The sequence below is a fragment of the Neomonachus schauinslandi genome, chromosome 4 (genome assembly GCF_002201575.2).
Source record: "Neomonachus schauinslandi chromosome 4, ASM220157v2, whole genome shotgun sequence".
Taxonomy (NCBI): Eukaryota; Metazoa; Chordata; class Mammalia; order Carnivora; family Phocidae; genus Neomonachus; species Neomonachus schauinslandi.
The window spans coordinates 137,200,258-137,218,569 of record NC_058406.1 but is presented as its reverse complement, the minus strand read 5'-3'; the positions used below and the strand labels follow the sequence as shown (position 1 = coordinate 137,218,569).

Genomic DNA, 18,312 nt, shown 5'->3' with positions numbered 1-18,312 from the left:
GCTCTTTCTGTTCTCCACATCCATTTACCCTTCTTTTCTGTTGTTTTACCCTGATTGTCAAACTGTATTTACCACTCTTACACAGCTCAGACACCTTAGAAAAGTAGACATCAGTACCAACTTCAGGATTAGTCCCTAGTTGGCTTAGTTTAGGGTGATTGATATAAGAAGCTTAATTCAAGCAAATGAACGAAATACACAAAATGTATTTTGGCATACTGAAACATAATTTCCCACTCTTCAAATGTTTCTGGGAGATACTTTCTCTTTCTGTGTGATGAAAAGCTGAAAGCCTGTAGATCCTGAAAATTTCTGGAAGTCATTTTATGAGTTTGAGAAAAATCAATAACAAGAAAAATTAAACTCCATTAAGACAGACAAATAAGTCTCCTCTTGCGCTCTCATGTTAATGGCAGGTGGCATACACTAAGGGGGACACAAATAACCATTGCTGGCACAGGGAGAGTCTCCCTGCCTGCCCCATTTCCTCTCGCCCCTAGTACTGGAGCTTGCCAGCATGGCCAGCATGGCCGTGGCACCACGCAATCGCTCACAACCCAGCTGGCCCCAGGGGGTCAACCAGTTTGGCAACAAGTACATCCAGCAGACCAACCCCCTCACCCTGGAGCAAACCATCAACCTGTATGCTCTTACCAATTACACTTTCGGTACAAAGAGTCCTTCTATGAGAAGGACAGCTCTGTTGCAGCCAGATTTCAGTGCATGAGGGAGGAATTTGATAAAATTGGAATGAAGGACTACAGAAGGGGTTCTGATTGTACATGAGCACTGGCTGCCCCATGTGTTATGGCTAAAGTTAGGAACAACTTTCTTTGAATTTCCTGGTGATGAACTTAAGCCAGGAGGAGATGAAGTTGAAGGACTAAAGCACTTAATGACAAAGCGGTCAAGATGGAGCCCTGTAGGGCTGGATCATTGATAACTGCTTTGGTAACTGGTAGAGACCAAAATTTGAATCTCTTCATTATCCATATATTCCTGCACGTATTACAAAACCCAAGGAACATTAAGAAGCTGTTTTTGGTTCAGGCGCCTGGGTGGCTCAGTTGGTTGGGCGGCTGCCTTCGGCTCAGGTCATGATCCTGGAGTCCCTGGATCGAGTCCCGCATCGGGCTCCCTGCTCGGCAGGGAGTCTGCTTCTCCCTCTGACCCTCCCCCCTCTCATGTGCTTGCTCTCTCTCATTCTCTCTCTCTCAAATAAATAAATAAAATCTTTAAAAAAAAAAAAAAGAAGTTGTTTTTGGTTCAACTTCAAGAGAAAGCCTTGTTCGCAGCCCTAAAAATTACAAGCTGGTAGCTGCACCATTGTCAAAATTGTATGAAAATGCACCAGGATTTGGGCCCATCCATTTCTAGTCTTCCTCAGCTTCTGAGCAGGTTCAATTTTATGACTGAATTGCTGCGCAGTGGAGAAGTAAAAGAAGTCATCGCTGTGAGCACAGCTATATGGTGTAGAATAAACATAGTAGGAAAGATTTGTTTTTTTGTTTGTTTGTTTGTTTGTTTGTTTGTTTTATCTCTTTCTCAATCCCTAAACTGCAACCTATTTTCTTCTGTTATTTGAATAATGAGGTGAATATGAAGAACTAGATAGTGGTGTAAACAAATGTGATAATAATGTTTAATTTACTTTTGGTTCTACTCACACTTTTTTGTACATTAAAGAACATGGACTTCTTTCTATTTGTATTTTTTTAAATTTCACATTAAACTTGTAAAATTCTTTAAAAAAAGAAAAAAAGACAAATAAGACACAAACAAAATAGGTCTTTGACAAGTAGGAATGAATCATCAGATCAAACTTTTTGTACCTCATCCTAACTCTGGAATAATTTTTGCATATTCTTAAAGCCAGTGTGAGTCCTATATTCTTATACTTGCAAATGAAAGACTCCTAACAAATACAAAATAAGTGATTAATCTTAATGTGTGGACTTGGGTAATCTAATGATGTATTCTTTCAGGTTGGGAGGTTAGAAATATGTCTAAACTATGTTAAAATTTTTTCCTGTGGTAATGATTAACCCATAGTATTTGCCTTTTAAGGATATAGTTTAGGAGATTAGAAGTAAAAATGCAGCTTTTGGATTATATCTTATCTTTCAGTACTGTAATGGCAAATACTGGTGGAAATGTGAGAAATAGGATTCCTCAATTACCATAGTGGGAAAGTCACTTTAAAAATCCATTCTTGAGGCCAGTCTGACAGTATTTCATGAATTTGCATACATTAGGTGATCCAATAATAACTCCTGAGTTTGTATTTCAGAGAAATCCTCATATGGGAATTCTCATTAAGGACCATGTAACATATGTGAAGATGTTCATTATATCAATAACTGAATTATATTGTATCAGATTACTGGAGACAATCTAGATTTTGAATGGAAAAATATGTGGTAGATGTATACCATGGAAAAGAGTTAAAAACAATAAACTAGGCTATACAGGACCTAAAAATAGTGGTTAGTGGAAACATTTAGAAACAAAATCTACAGGTGAGTACTATCTGTGTAAATCTGTAAAAATTTGTATAAATTAACAAAAAATATATTTTCAAAAATATATGGACGCAAAAGTCCATATCCAGCAGCCTAGAACTATTTCTTATAGGCAGTGTGGTAGGGTGAGAGTGGAGAATGGGGACAAAAGAAAACGAAATGTATCAGTAAGGGTAATAAAATGAGATTCTGCATAGACTGATAATATTTCACCATGAAATAAGAAAAACGATTAACTCAAACTTTGTCCTGGCTCCAAGTATAATAATAGTATTAAAGTAACATATCTTGAAAATTAGGTGTTTCTTTTTTTAAGATTTTATTTATTTGAGGGGAGCATGAGCAGGAAGAGAGGCAGAGGGAGAGGGAGAAGCAGGCTCTCCTGCTGAGCAGGCAGCCTGACCTGGGGCTCGATTCCAGGACCTTGGGATCATGACCTGAGCCAAAGGAGATGCCCAACCTACTGAACCACCCAGGCGCCCTAAAAATCAGGGATTTAAATTTAGGCTTATTTGACATCAAAATTGCTTATTTCGCTGCCCTATATTGTCCCTCATATAAATCTCATTTAATTCATTCAAAAATAATTCAAAAACAATATCATGATAACTGTATTGAGAGAGAAAGGGTCTTTTCAAAATTATTGAAGAGTAATTCAATATCCCCTAAAGGCTAGGATTCAAAGCTGGCAATCATAGCAGTGATCTATCACAGTCAGAATGTTGGGAATTATTGGGTTGTAGGGTTAGCAATGAAAACATACTTTGCAGAGATTTATTATGGGATTTCAATTTGATTTCCCCCAGGCTATCAGTGATAACAAAGCTGTTTCCACATATCTAAGGGCTTTCTGGTCAGCAATATATCATTATTTCTCCTACTTTTATTTTATATTCTTCAATTTATCTAGACCTCAATAGGGTCACAAATGTGGCTGTGAATGTCTGTGTCTTCTGTGGCTTATATGCTAAATAAATAGATAAGCACACTTACTATAATGTGGTAAATACAAAGAAAAAAACTGTTAGAAGTAATCTAAAACTGCCTGATTACAATTTGAGTATTTTACAGATAGAATTTGTGTTGAAGTCAATTACTATTATCTCAAACAAAGTTTAAACAGGCAATATTAAAATGTCTCCAATATTTATGAATTTTAATCTGTTATATCAGTTATTCCCTGTTTCATAAAAAGCTATACAAAAATTAATAGATTAAAACAATATTATGCTTTTGCCCCGATACCTTAAATTTTATCAGGGCTCAGTAGTGTTTCTTTTGTCAGTGCATACCAAGCTGGGGAAGTTCCTAATATGAGGTAACGGAAGGATCCACTTTCAAAGTGCTTCACTATACCTAGCAACTTGGTGCTGGTACTCAGCTGCAAACAGGTGGAGCCAGAGTTTAGAAGACCCACTTCCTCTTCACATAGTCTTCTCCATGAGTAAGCATACAAAAAAACAAGGAAAAAATGCAATGGCTTTTTTTCGACGTTGTGTTGGGATTCCTAAAATAGCACTTTCACCATATTCTATTGGTTATGGTTACTGCAAAATCCTATTAGTTCAAAGGAGAGGAGAACATACATCACACAATGATGGGTGAGTTTTAAGGTTTTGCAAGACTGTGTAAGATGGGAGATTTTGCTTCAAAATACATTTCAAATGTTTCAAAAAATTAATTCTGCTCTTTTGTATTATAATGACTAAGATCTGTGAATTAGAAATGTTAAAGGTAGGCACGTTTTCCTTGCTATCTGTTTCAAAAGAAAAGTTTGTAATATTTTAGTTTAAATATGATATTTTGGGGGCACCTGGGTGGCTCAGTTGTTAAGCATCTGCCTTTGGCTCAGGTCATGATCCCAGGGTCCTGGGATCGAGCCCCGTATCGGGCTCCCTGCTCTGCAGGAAGCCTGCTTCTCCCTCTCCCACTCCCCTTGCTTGTGTTCCTGCTCTTGCTATCTCTCTCTCTGTCAAATAAATAAAATCTTTTAAAAAAAAATGACATTTTGCTCTAGGAATATTTGTTGTTATTCAGCAGATTGAGAAATTTTCTTGTAAGTTTTCTGTTTTAAAATTTTTATCCCTGAAATGGGGAGGTTTTGTCCCTTTAAGATGCTGTATTCATTTTATTTTTATTTATAATCTTTGATTATCTGTGACTGAGACCATAATTTCCCTTTTTATAATGTTCTTTTCATACTTTGGAATCAAGTTTATGATGGGTGTTAATTGCAGATAGTTAATAATTGTAGATAGATATTATTATGTATTTGAAATCATTTAATAACAATAAGACTTCAATTTTTCTCTTTTACTTTGTGTCAGTTCTTGGTAAGTTATTTTTATCTTTAGGGATTTTTCCATTTTCTCTACATTTTCATGTATATTACTATGGAGATGTTAATAATATCCTCTATTTTTTCAATATCTCTAGATTCTGTATTGATATCCACTTTTTAATTTTTGGCACTGGTTATTTGTGCTTACTATTTTATTTTATTGCCATATCTGCTTGAATTTTTATAAATTGCATGATACATTTCACAGAAACAACTTGTTTGCTGATTGTTTTACATTTTCATTTTATTACCCCATATTTTTCTTGTAATTATGCCTTTCTTTCTATATTTAGTAGATATAATTTGTTGTTCTAGTTTACCTTGCACATTTCTCAGTTTTTTCCTTTGTAATATATCATCAGACGACATTGGTATGTGCATTCAAACTGAGAAATGTTATATTTTTCCGGAGAATGGAATCATTTATTATTATGAAATATTCTTCTTTGTAGTATTTCTTTTTTGCTGTAGATTTACGGTGCTTAATATTAACATAGTTACACAAACTATATTTGGTTTAGTGATTGTGATGTTAGTACAGAGAATTCCATATGACCAAGTTAATAAAATAATGGCATCTTTTATAACCATGATACAATTTTAAAATTAAGAATTTAACATTGGCATAATACTGTTAACTAAGTCACAGATTTTTTTTCAACTTCTCCAGCTTTTCCACTAATGCCTTTTCAGTTTCAGGATCTAATCCATGACACTACAGTGCAATTATTTGTTATAACTCTTTATTTTCCTTCTAAGTAGACAAACGACAGTCTACTTTTGGTTCATTTTTATTTCTAGTTGCAATATTTCATGGTCCCAAACTAAAATCCATCTCCTTTCCCACCCCCTCAAGCCCTACACTCTGACTTTTATACTCCAATGCCTGCAAAGGTGTCAAAAGTACTCATCCTCTTGTCTGTTAAGCTTTCTGTCTTAGCTCACCTTTTATGTCCATCTTTTGGACCTTGGCTGGGTGATATTTTACAACACTGATACTTCTTTCATGTGTTCTAGGTGTTCTGAATGGGAGAGTTTCTGCAAAGCATCGTGCCTGCCATTAATCAAAGTTGAAGTCTCTAACTGTTTTTTTGTTTTGTTTTGTTTTGTTTTTAAAGATTTTATTTATTTATGTGACAGAGAGAGACACAGCGAGAGAGGGAACAGAAGCAGGAGGAGTGGGAGAGGGAGAAGCAGGCTTCCCACGGAGCAGGGAGCCCGATGCGGGGCTGGATCCCAGGACCCTGGGATCACGACCTGAGCCGAAGGCAGATGCTTAACGACTGAGCCACCCAGGTGCCCCGAAGTCTCTAACCATTTTATAAGTAATCAAAACTGAGTTGTTGGAGTTACTCTACAGTCAGCATCCCTTTCATCTTTCAAGCAGTTAGGACTATTAAACAACATATGCGCACTCTCTCATTCTCTATCTATTGAGATTCTATCTACACTGTATGATTAATTCATAGCATGCTAAAAGCAAAAGACTAAGTTTGAGTTTATTTTCCCTCTATGTACATCCCATATACAGATAGTGTAGGTAGTGTATATATTTTCTGTGCTAAAATAAAAGTATCCTCTTCTGATACACTGAAAGTATAAACAAGTATTCATCATTCAGCAGATACATTTTTAGTACCTACTGTTCTACCATGCACTGGATATAACTCAATTGTGGGATTGGGAATTTCAGAAAAAATAATATAAATAATTAGTAATAATAATACAGTTATGGGCAAAAGTAGAATTATACAATACGTTCAAAATATGGGGCTATAAAAAGAATAGAGGCTTGGCAATTTTCCTAGTTTCTATCCAGGAGCCATGTATACCACTGTCCCATCTGGAGTATTTAGCAAAATGTGTTTTAGTAGTTTGATAAAGATGGCATGGGAGGAAGAGAAAATAGAACAAAATCATAAGCAAAAATAGCAAATGTCAAACTGACAAGGCTTTTATGTAGCAAAAAGTCCAGAGAGGAAAAATGTCTTGTCTTACTAAATCGTCTTCTTTCACTACACCATATATCTTTCTGGAACATGCACTGCTAAGTTAGACTAGGAAAAGAATTCAACTCTAACTGTGTCATGTAACTGAACTCAGTGCAAATAAATATTACTTGGATCAGAAAAAGTGATAGGTGTGATATTAAATGATGTACTATAATTGGCAATTCTCTCTCATTACTATGGGCGTCCTTTGAAGTAGCTTAATAAAGATGGGCTTAGTTAGACCTGACTCATTTTCAACTCAGAAATCAATTACTTCTACTTATTAGGTTCTAAACATTGTATTTTAAGGTGCCCTGTCGGATTAGACACACATGTTTGATTTCTAAAAATGAGATGCTATAAAATATAATAACAGAGCACTTGAGGCAAAGCCTAATAAGTAAACAATAGTAAAGATTAAAAAATAGATATTATTGGAAAATGTAGGGCATTCAACATAGCTCATCACTTGTGATCTATAAAGTCAAATTAAACCATAAGCATATAGGTTAAATTCAATGACATCAAAATTTGTCATGTCTCTTGAGGACTCACAATCTTTAAAAACTAGTCTTGCAATGAAGTATTATCCACATTTATGAAAGAGGGTGCCTATACTCTTAGTGAGATATTTTGTTACATTGTTTCATCACTAATGTTTTCAGGGATATTAACTCCCAAATATCAGTATAAGATATAAATGGAAATGAGCCATTATCACAGTAAACAAAATAATTAGAAAAGATATGGCACATTTATTTGTGCCACAATAAGTGTCCAGAGTATTTTAATATGATTTCTCTTATCAAACCAGCACAGATCAGTGAATGAAATCCTAGAAATGCCTTTGGTTTTAGAAATAATATTAATAATAATAAAAAACATAATCATTCTTTTACCTAAGAAATCAATGCTAAGTGCTGTAAAATAGACAACACAGTTTTGTAGGATCTCAAAGTGTTTTTGTTTTTAATAAACAGATTTTACTAATCTTTTCTAAGTAAAAACAAACAAACAAGAAGCTTACTGAGAGAAAAATAATTTGCATGTGTGCCAGCGCCATCCACGAAATGCCTCAGCAGCACCCATCATGGGCCAAACAAGATGCCTCACTCTCAAACACTTCTGACACTGTAATGATTTCTGAAAACAAAAAAGAAAGTGGTATGCTTGAGAACACCAAGCCTATTCAAATCACAGTCCCAAGTCACCAAATAAATGTTTCCCTGCACCCTCAACCCTTATGAGGTATTTTTGCTGCCATCCTCTTACTCCTCAGAAGAATGGCAAGCTGTCTTTCCAAACATATTCTTTATTCCCATCTCAATCCATCTCACTGAGCCCTGCATATATATCCCCCCATAAACTCCATCTCCTGGGTACACACACACACACGCACATGCACACGCACACACACAGAGAGAGAACACCCAATTCTTCTCAAGACTGCTTCCCCTATAGTTCCTTAGATACTGAGCAGGTGATATTAACTTCTACTGCACAGAAAAAAAAAATAAAATAGAAGCTATGAGACTTGCAATGATACTTCCTGTCACCTAATTGAAAGCAATAATAGTATGTTTGTGTGTGGTAAACAGGAAAAAGACATCTAAGAGATACCCGCCACCTAACCATCACAAGCTGTGAGTATTTGGCAAAATAGACATTGTAGATGAAATTAAGTTACGGAATTTGAGAAGGAGTGATTATCCAGGTGGACTCAATCCAATCAGAATCTTTTCATTCTGAGGTTAGAGACAGATGTTACTGTGAAATGGTTAGGTAGAAGTAATGTTGCTGGTTTTGAAGGAGAAAGAGAATCATGAGCCAAGGACTGTGGGCAGTCTCTAGAAGCTGGAGAAGGCAAGAAAATGGATTCTCCCCTACAGCCTCTATGAGGAATGTAGTTCTGCAGACACACTGATTTTAGCCCATTGAGACTGTGCCAGATTTCTAAGCTAAAAGGCCATAAAATAATAAATTTGTGCTGTTTTAATCCATTAAATTTGTGATAATTTGTTATAGCAGTGTTATAAAACTAATACAGTGGATATACACATATGTATACTTGTACCTATACCTAAACCTATATATACATGTATATATATGTATGGGTGTATATATAAGAAGTATAGTAAGACATTTGAAATGATACGCACTCACTTCTTATTAGTGGCTATTTGTGATAGGCAAGGTCACTGAGGTTGCTAATAAGGATAAAGGGAAATTTAGCTTTGTCAATAATGTTCCAAGTTAAAATTCTTCTAAATTCTAATATGCCCTCTTTAAAGAATAATGTTTCTTGGGGACATCTGGGTGGCTCACTCGGTTAAGTATCTGCCTTCGGCTCAGGTCATGATCCCAGGGTCCTGGGATGGAGTCCCGCATCGGGCCCCTTGCTCAGCGGGTAGTCTGCTTCTCCCTCTGCCTGCAGCTCCCCCTGCTTGTGCTCTTGCTCTCTCTCTCTGATAGATAAATAAATAAATAAATAGATAGATAAATAAATCTTTAAAAATTTTTTAAAAATAATAATATTTCTTGAATAATGAATGTAACAAATTGAAGTTTTCACAAGAACCAGAAAGTTGTAGGGGGCAGAAAGAAATCAATGTAATTGAGAAAATTTATTTGCAAAACTGTTACACGCATCATCCTTTTTACCTATTTCCACTCTTCCAGGTGTTCAGCAGTGATTTGGGCCCCCAAGGTGAACATGGATCCAAACTTACTAAATTAGCTATTTGTGTGGATGATACCAGCACTCACATCACAGTAGTACCTAAATTACAGATTATTGTTGTTAGAGTAGGAAGTTAGTTAGGTTCTGACAGGATGCCTGCCTAATGGCCAGCAGAGAGGAAGTCATGGCCAACTAGGAGGAAGTTAGAGGTCTGTCCTGGAAGCACTCCAAAACAAAGCCGCAAGAAACCTAATCAAACCAGACGGACCCAAGATGGCCAACAAAGTAGGCCAAAGTTTACATTATTCCATCATTATACCACACAAACATGCTAAAATCTCTTCCCTCAGGGTGCCATGACAGGAAACCCCTGACCAAATAAGGAAGAAAAAGCAAGTAACCCTGCTTCCAAGAAATCCATGCCTCAAGTAATGAATATTCCACCCCTTTGTTTCCAGCTGTCAATAAAAGATAGGAACCTAAACCCCAGTGGGCACAGCTCTCCCTGGAGCTCACTAGCTCTCACATCTCAAGAGTCTACTTTCTCTTTGTAATGAAACTTCTGCTGTGCTTTTATTCTGACTTGTCCTTCAGCTCTTTTCTTGCAGCAAACTCAAGAATCTGGTACTGGTTGGTGGTTGAGGTGTCAAGGCCTGAGAACTCCACCAGTTTCTCGTACCATTATGACAGTTAAATCAGTTAATAGGAGCTATTGCTGAAGTGTTAATTATTATTATTATGTACTACATACAATCTTGCATGGGAGATCCTCATTTCTATGCATTCTGATATCTCATTTAAATTAAAATCCAAACTCTTGTGTCTTTGATTATATGAAACTTTTCTTAGTTTTAACAAATCTGTCTCACCCACTGCTTTTACCACTAATGCTAAATTGAGTATTCTCCATTAATTATAGTACCTATCCGTAATTATGTCAAGCTGAATTCTATTTTTTTTTTCATTTTGCTGCCATTTTTGTCTTTCTTTCTGAAAGACATTAAGATCCACCAGGAATTGAACCCACTTCTGGAATTTAACTGTCATCCTTTTAGGAAGCAGTAGGAGGCTCTCTGGAGTCTTGCCTCTTAGTCCTTGAATAATTGGCATCTGTCCATATTCTGACTAAGCAGGTCTTACTCATTCAGTGCTGAGCAGAGGATAATTTGCTTCCCTTCTTCTCCCTGTTCTAACTCTAAAAGTACAATAAGCCCACATGTTAAGTATTATTTTCCACCCTCTGTTTAACTTGAAATCCCAAACACAGGAGTCTTTGTACCTGTGTTTTATTTGAATATTAGAAGACCTTTCTTGCAAGTTAGGTCAAGGAAAAGATTTTCATAAAATGGGTGTGCTTAAAGCACTCTGGTCTAAAGGAGTTCTCTGCTTGTGAGACTGGAAAATTAATTACTTTATTAAACATACAAACTCAAATGACTACAAGAACACCTATCTTTGTTTCAAAATTTATATTGTTATTTAAAATTACTCAATATCTTCAGCAAATCTAAGAAGCAAGAGTTTTCTATCCAACTCAATTCTTCCTTTATAAACATGTTACAAAAATACCAGGCTTCATTCAAGAAATCATTTAAAAATAAAATGTGGGGCACCTGGGTGGCTCAGTTGATTAAGCGGCTGCCTTTGGCTCAGGTCGTGATCCCAGGGTCCTGGGATCGAGTCCCGCATCGGGCTCCTTGCTCAGCAGGGAGCCTGCTTCTCCCCTGCCTGCAGTTCCCCCTGCTTGTGCTTGCTCTCTGTCTCTCTCTCTCTTGCTCTCTCTGTGTCAAATAAATAAAATCTTTAAAAAAAAACTTTTAAATAAAAATAAGATATATACATATATGCATATATCTGTGTGTGTATATATATCTAAGATATAAAGATATAAGATATATAAGATATATATATCTATCTATATCAAATATATATCTTATTCTTAAAGTATCTATTCTTGAATACTTGGATATTCTTTTTTTTTTTAAGATTTTATTTATTCATTTAAGACAAAGAGAGAGCACAAGCTGGGGGAGAAGCAGAGGGAGAGGGAGAAGCAGACTCCCTGCTGAGCTGGGAGCCTGATGTGGGGTTCAATCCCAGGACCCTAAAATCATGACCTGAGCCGAAAGCAGACACTTAACCATCTGAGCCACCCAGGTGCCCCTAGACACTGGGATATTCTTATATCTTAAAGTATCTATTCTTGGATTTTACATATATATATATATATATATATATATATATATATATATATACACATACATATATATATCTTACTCTTACATATATATGCACATATATAATTCTTAAAGTATTTCTTAGATATATATGAAATTTATAAATGGTATAGTAATATATTAATATAGTCAAATCATGATGGAAGTAATAATGAGGCAACTTTGTGTAACTAGAGAAAAGAAGGAAAGAACAAATAATTCTCATTAGAAGGAAGAAAAAAGGGGATGAAAGGTGGTAGGTAAGCTTTGATAAAAGTGATTACTATAAAGTGGACACTGAATTATTATTACCATTATGACCATGGCTACAATTATGAGTAACAACAATAATAATTGCTGGTATTTAATGAGCGTGCATTATGTACCAGTAATTTTTCTAAACATATAGCATTAATTACTCAATATTCCAATTTTCCAAGGGAAGAGAGTTATAAATACATTCCAGAAAAATAAACATCATGAATAAAGGACTAAAAGTTCAGGGTACACAAAGGGCAAGTCAGAAATATGGAGTGTGTCTAGAAAATGGTGAGAAAGAAAGTTAGACTGGAATAAAGTTGCACACAACCTGAATGCCACAGTAAGTCATTTGAATAGGATGATTTTATAGTAAAGAGTCATCAAAATAATGTAAGTAAACAGAGTTTGCAAAGTTGATCTATCTTTTAGAAGCATAACATTTTCAGCAAGGTGGAAGTTAAATTTAGTAGTATGGACAAGATACTGGAGAAATAATAATAAAATAAGAATGAAGAGTTAGGTAGAATTAGAGAGTTATTCAATGGCACAGATTTTGATCTTGAAAAATATTAAGATTGAAATGCCAATGGTACACCTTGGAGAGAAGGCTAAAAGTAGAGATTTATAATCATAAATCTGGCCTGAAGCCAGTAAGCATATAAAGTATAAAAGACATAAATAAGTAGGTAGAAGACAAATGCCAGAAATAGAGTCATTCTAGCAAAAGAGACTGGAACAAGTAATAAGTAGATGGGAAGAATATTATCACAGAAAACAAAACAGAAGAGATTCTCCAATAAAAGAATCCACAGTCTCAAAGGGGCAGATGTTAGCTGGTTTAATTACTGTTGGATTTTGAAAATATCAAGACACTGATGAGCCTAGAAAGAGCAAATTAAATGGAGCACTGGGAATGAAAATTAAACCATAAAGAATTAAGGAACTGAATGATTAATTTTTAAAAATTCCTTTAATACATTTAAAAAGAAAATGTCCAAATAAAGAGAGGGAAACAAATGGAGGCAATTGTTTGTATAAGGGAGGGGAGGTTAAATTGGACAAATTCTAATGAAGGCAGTTGAAGTACTTTCTAATAGGTTACAAATTACTTAGGACCCGAAAACACTTGATGCTCAATAAACACTCCTCTGAATTACATTAAATTTCAATAAACTGTTAGGAGGTAACATATTTTTAATTTGTGGACTGCCTGTATAGAACTTTTCATATTTTATATTCTTCTCAGGGGAACTTGTAATATCTTCAAAGATAAGAAGATATGGAGACAAAAAATATGACTAAATAAGATTTTTTAAATGTTCTTAAATAAAGAAAAATAATTATTTAGCATGTAAATTTTGTTGTCTCCAAACAGCAAATGCCCATCAAATGTGCTCATTGTGTTTAGACATTTAATGAAACTGATAATAAATGTAAAAAAAACCACTGGATTATTTGCCGTTCTTGGCAATATAGATAGAAGTATACCCTAATGAGGGCGCCTGGGTGGCTCAGTTGGTTAAGCGACTGCCTTCGGCTCAGGTCATGATCCTGGAGTCCCTGGATCGAGTCCCGCATCGGGCTCCCTGCTCGGCAGGGAGCCTGCTTCTCCCTCTGACCCTCCCCCCTCTCATGTGCTCTCTCTCTCTCATTCTCTCTGTCTCAAATAAAAAAAAAAAAACTTTTAAAAAAAAAAAAAAAAAAAAAAGAAGTATACCCTAATGAGTAAAATTAAAGAATATAGCATTTAAAATACTTACGCAACCTAGATTCTTATGAACATTTCAGAAAAAAAATAGGTCAGTACACATCTGAATATTAAAATACTTTCCTATAATGACTAAGACTTGTGTTCTGATTTTTTTCCTATTCTATTTTCTTTTTTTTTTTTAAAGATTTTATTTATTTATTTGACAGAGAGATAGACAGAAGGCACAAGCAGAGGGAGTGGCAGAGGGAGAGGGAGAAGCAGGCTCTGCACTGAGCAAGGAACCCGATGCGGGACTCGATCCCAGGACCCTGAGATCATGACCTGAGCCAAAGGCAGACGCTTAACCATCTGAGCCACCCAGGCGCCCGCTATTCTATTTTCTTAAAAAGGTACTTTCTGGGTAGCTTTAAGAGAGAAAATAGCATTTAAAAGGGAAGTGATTTAAACTCATCAAACAAAATATCACATTTCCCAACTATGCATATTATATTTAAAATTCACAAATGAAGATATTGAGGCTTAGCAAGGATAAGAACTGTGTTAATTTATAGATGGTTCTTTTTGTAGAAATAGCTTTTAATTTAATCACCCAGTAGCCAATGTACTCCAAAAATTTGTAGAACATTAAAAAATATCTTTTTCATTAATGACATTTCAATTAAGGTAGAGATCTTTTAATTTTTTTTTTTTTTTTTTTTTTTTTTTGCGAGAGAGAGAATGAGAGAGCACGAGAGGGAGGAGGGTCAGAGGGAGAAGCAGACTCCCTGCTGAGCAGGGAGCCCAATGCGGGACTCGATCCCAGGACTCCAGGATCATGACCTGAGCCGAAGGCAGTCGCTTAACCAACTGAGCCACCCAGGCACCCAAGGTAGAGATCTTTTAAAGTACCAATTGAGGGGTGCCTGAGTGGCTCAGGTGGTTGAGCGACTGGCTCTTGATTTCAGCTCAGGACACGATCTCAGAGTAGTGAGATCAGTCCCCGTGGGGCTGAGCATGGAGTCTGCTTGAGATTCTCTCTCTCCTTGTCCCTCCGCCCTTCCCCCCACTCATGCACGTGCACTTGCATGCTCTCTCTCTCTCAAATAAATAGATAAAATCTTTAAAAGTAAATACATAAAGTACCAATTGAAAGGGTCACTTTTTTCTTCTAGTCAAGACTTTCTCCATTCACAAAGCATCCGACAGAGCCCAAGACCCAAAAAGAATGCATGAATTCCTTATTCTCAAGGGAGAGAGCTGAGCTTAATTTAGACATTGCCACATTAGCCGGCATGATTACAGTTTTCTTTTGAGTTTTATTGATGCAGCTTGTCTTTTCTATATCAAATTAATTTAGCAGTTGCAATGTATATTTAATATACTATGGATAAAATAAAGACTGCAAAAGCCTACATAAGAAAATTAAAAGTGAACAAGCAATTAAAGGGTTCCCTGCTGTATTTTTCTATCTGCATCACACTCCCTAGAGGTGGGAATAAATCTGTGGCAAAATTACCAGGAAAGAGGACACTGACAATCAAATAAAAATTTGTTAACACATCAATTCTTCTCCTCATCATTTGTAGGTGTAGCTTTTTCTGATCCCTGCAAAACCTATATAAAATTAGGAGTCTTATATGGAAAAGAGATGTGGGGATACAATAGAGGGGGCACATCAGACAAAATGACAACCTATGATTTCTAATTTCATCCCATTTAAAATGAATCTACATAATGTTTCCTGAAAACTGTATTCTTTCATGTTTCCTCCACTTGTTTCAGGCTCATTGCCTTAGCAATAGTCTTGTGACTTACATGGTGACAGGACAGCAAAAGAGAAACAAGTTTTCTGGGGAAATGTGCATGTACTCTAGAGATTTCCAGAGAGCTATATCCAAGGTGCTTACAGTCTCCAGTTCATAGGCTCCCAGTAATTCTCTGCAGGCAAGATAGGTATTGTAGGCTCTAAGTTTTGGAGGAAGTGATGAGGCTATGCTTTAGCAAATTTTCTTTCAAAAGTTCCATCATACAGGCTGAGGCATACACACACACACACACACACACACACACACACTGCATACACATATATGAATACACAAACTCACACATACACACTCACATACACACAACTCCAGAGACTCTGAGCTCTCTCAGAGTAAAAACTGAACTTTTCACAATGGTCTGTAAGTTTCTAGGCAATCTGCCCATCCTTCACTTCTAACTTTATTTTCATTCTTCACTAACTTTCTTTCTTACTTCTCTTCTTCCTAGAGCTTTTAGTCAGTTCTAGCTATTCTGGCATTCTTGTATATCTGCCATTCTTAAGATGCTAGGCAGTCTTCCTCATTAGGGCCTTTGGATCAGCCATTTCTTCTGCTGAGGCCATTCTGTAGATACAGATGATTAATATGTCTGCTTCATGTATCTGGTCAAATGTCATCTTCACAATGATGCTTACCTTGCTCCCTCTTTCTAAAACTTCAAACCACTTCCACATGCCAACCTTATCCTCTTACTCTGCTCCTTTTTTTTAAAAAAAAGTCACTTATCTACAAAAATACTGATTTGAAGGGGCACAAGCACCCCAACATTTATAGCAGCAATGTCCACAATAGCCAAACTACGGATCCATCAACAGATGAATGAATATGGATGGAAATGGATGAATGGATAAAGAAGATGTATACACACACACACACACACACACACACACATATATTGGAATATTACTCAGCCATCAAAAAATGAAGTCTTACCATTTGCAATGACATGGATGGAACTAGAGGGTTATATGCTAAATGAAATAAGTCAATTAGAGAAAGACAATTACTATATGATTTCACTCACATGTGGAATTTAAGAAACAAAACAGATGAACATAGGGGAAGGGAGGGAAAAGTAAAATAAGACAAAATCAGAGAGGGAGATGAACCACAAGGGACTCTTAACTATAGGAAACAAACTGAGGGTTGCTGGAGGGGAGATGAGTGGGGGGACGAAGTAACTGGGTAATGGACATTAAGGAGGGCACGGGATGTAATGAGCACTGGGTGTTATATGCAACTGATGAATCACTAAACTCTACTTCTGAAACTAAAAAAAAAAAAAAATCACTTGCCATGTTTAATGTACAATATAATACACTTAAGTTTTTTTCTTGTTTATTTTCCTCCACTGTCATGGAAACTCCAAAATAATAGGGATTTACATTTTGTTTGCTTTGTTCTCTGACAGAGACCAAGTGCATAAAAGAATGCACAGGTTAGTGAATGCATGTAAAAGAATAGAGGAAAAGAAGAAAAGGGAAGAGGAAGAAAAAGGAAAAGAATAAATAAGAGGGGATAACTAAAAGGAACAGGTAAAGGTGAGAAGACAGAGCTAGAAATAAAGGTAGGAGCAGAAATTAAAACAGTCTTCTCTCTTCATCGAGGCCTTCAGTTTCCTTAATCACAACTGCCAACGTGAAGTGCCCATCCTTTGGATGGCTCTATGCTAGACGCGAGTGATCAAAGCCCCTCTCTCACGCCTTCATCCAAGACTCTAACCCAGGATGTCAAAAATGCAGACATTATCAAATTTAGGCTTCGTATTAGCTCAGGCAGTTGTTGCTTCAACTGTCATCTTGGTACTTCTGTCAGAGAAGAAAAATTCATGCTGACATGTCTATTTTAGAATTCCTCTGAATCTCAGAAAGATCTTGTTCTTCCACAAGGTTTACTTAATATAGGCTGCTTAGAACAGGGATGTATCCCTTAAAGGATTAAGTTGATACTTCTAATGTTCTAGTTCTCTAGGTACCAGCACCTTCTTGTTGCCATAAAGTTAGGCACAGAGCTAACTAATGCCTAAAAGGAAACAGGAATTAGGGATTTTTTCTCTATACGTCAACTTTTGGAGGGTAATGCTCACAGGAAGCTATTAGCATATTACAGTTGAGACTTTCTGAAAAAAGTGAAATATTTAACAGCTATTTTTAGAGTACAAAAAAACTTGAAGTATGACAAGCATCTTATTTTAAATACAGATTCACCTTATTATTTATGTAAATAATCAGTCTTTCAAAGTACGTAAATATAATACAGTTTTTATAAAAAGTGATGTTGTGTATCAATTACCATATGACTGATACTATAAGATGCCACTTGATTTTTTTAAAAAGCATAAAATACTAACACATTTAATAAAAATCATCTTTATTTTGATGTGAACATAATACCAAAATAGGCAAGTATTTGTTGATTTTTACTAACTTATTGTTTGTTATCCATGTCATTTAATTTTAATGTGAACTAATGATGTAGAGCATTAGAATTTAAAGTTTTATTTTATATATTTTCTAAGCAGAATGAAAAATCACTACCCTGATTTTTAACCTCTGATAAGACAGATTTCATTTATAATTTCATTGATCGTTTGAAAATGAAATATTATATAAAACTTTAGTGTTCACCTTCTTTCTGATATTCAGATCAAAGACTCGAAGTTAAACATAAAATTATAGTCAGATCAAAGACTCAAGGTTAAAAATAAATCATAGTCTAAGGAAAACATCTAACATCTTATTCCTAATTGGAGGCTTCCAAATAATATGGATCTTTTTAAGATAAATCT

At 35.7% G+C, this 18,312-nt stretch overlaps 1 pseudogene; it reads left to right on the top strand.

Moving 5' to 3' along the window:
• Nucleotides 1–526: 526 nt before the first annotated feature.
• On the top strand, nt 527–10,253 carry LOC110578843 (annotated as a pseudogene).
• The last annotated feature ends 8,059 nt before the right edge of the window (nt 10,254–18,312 follow it).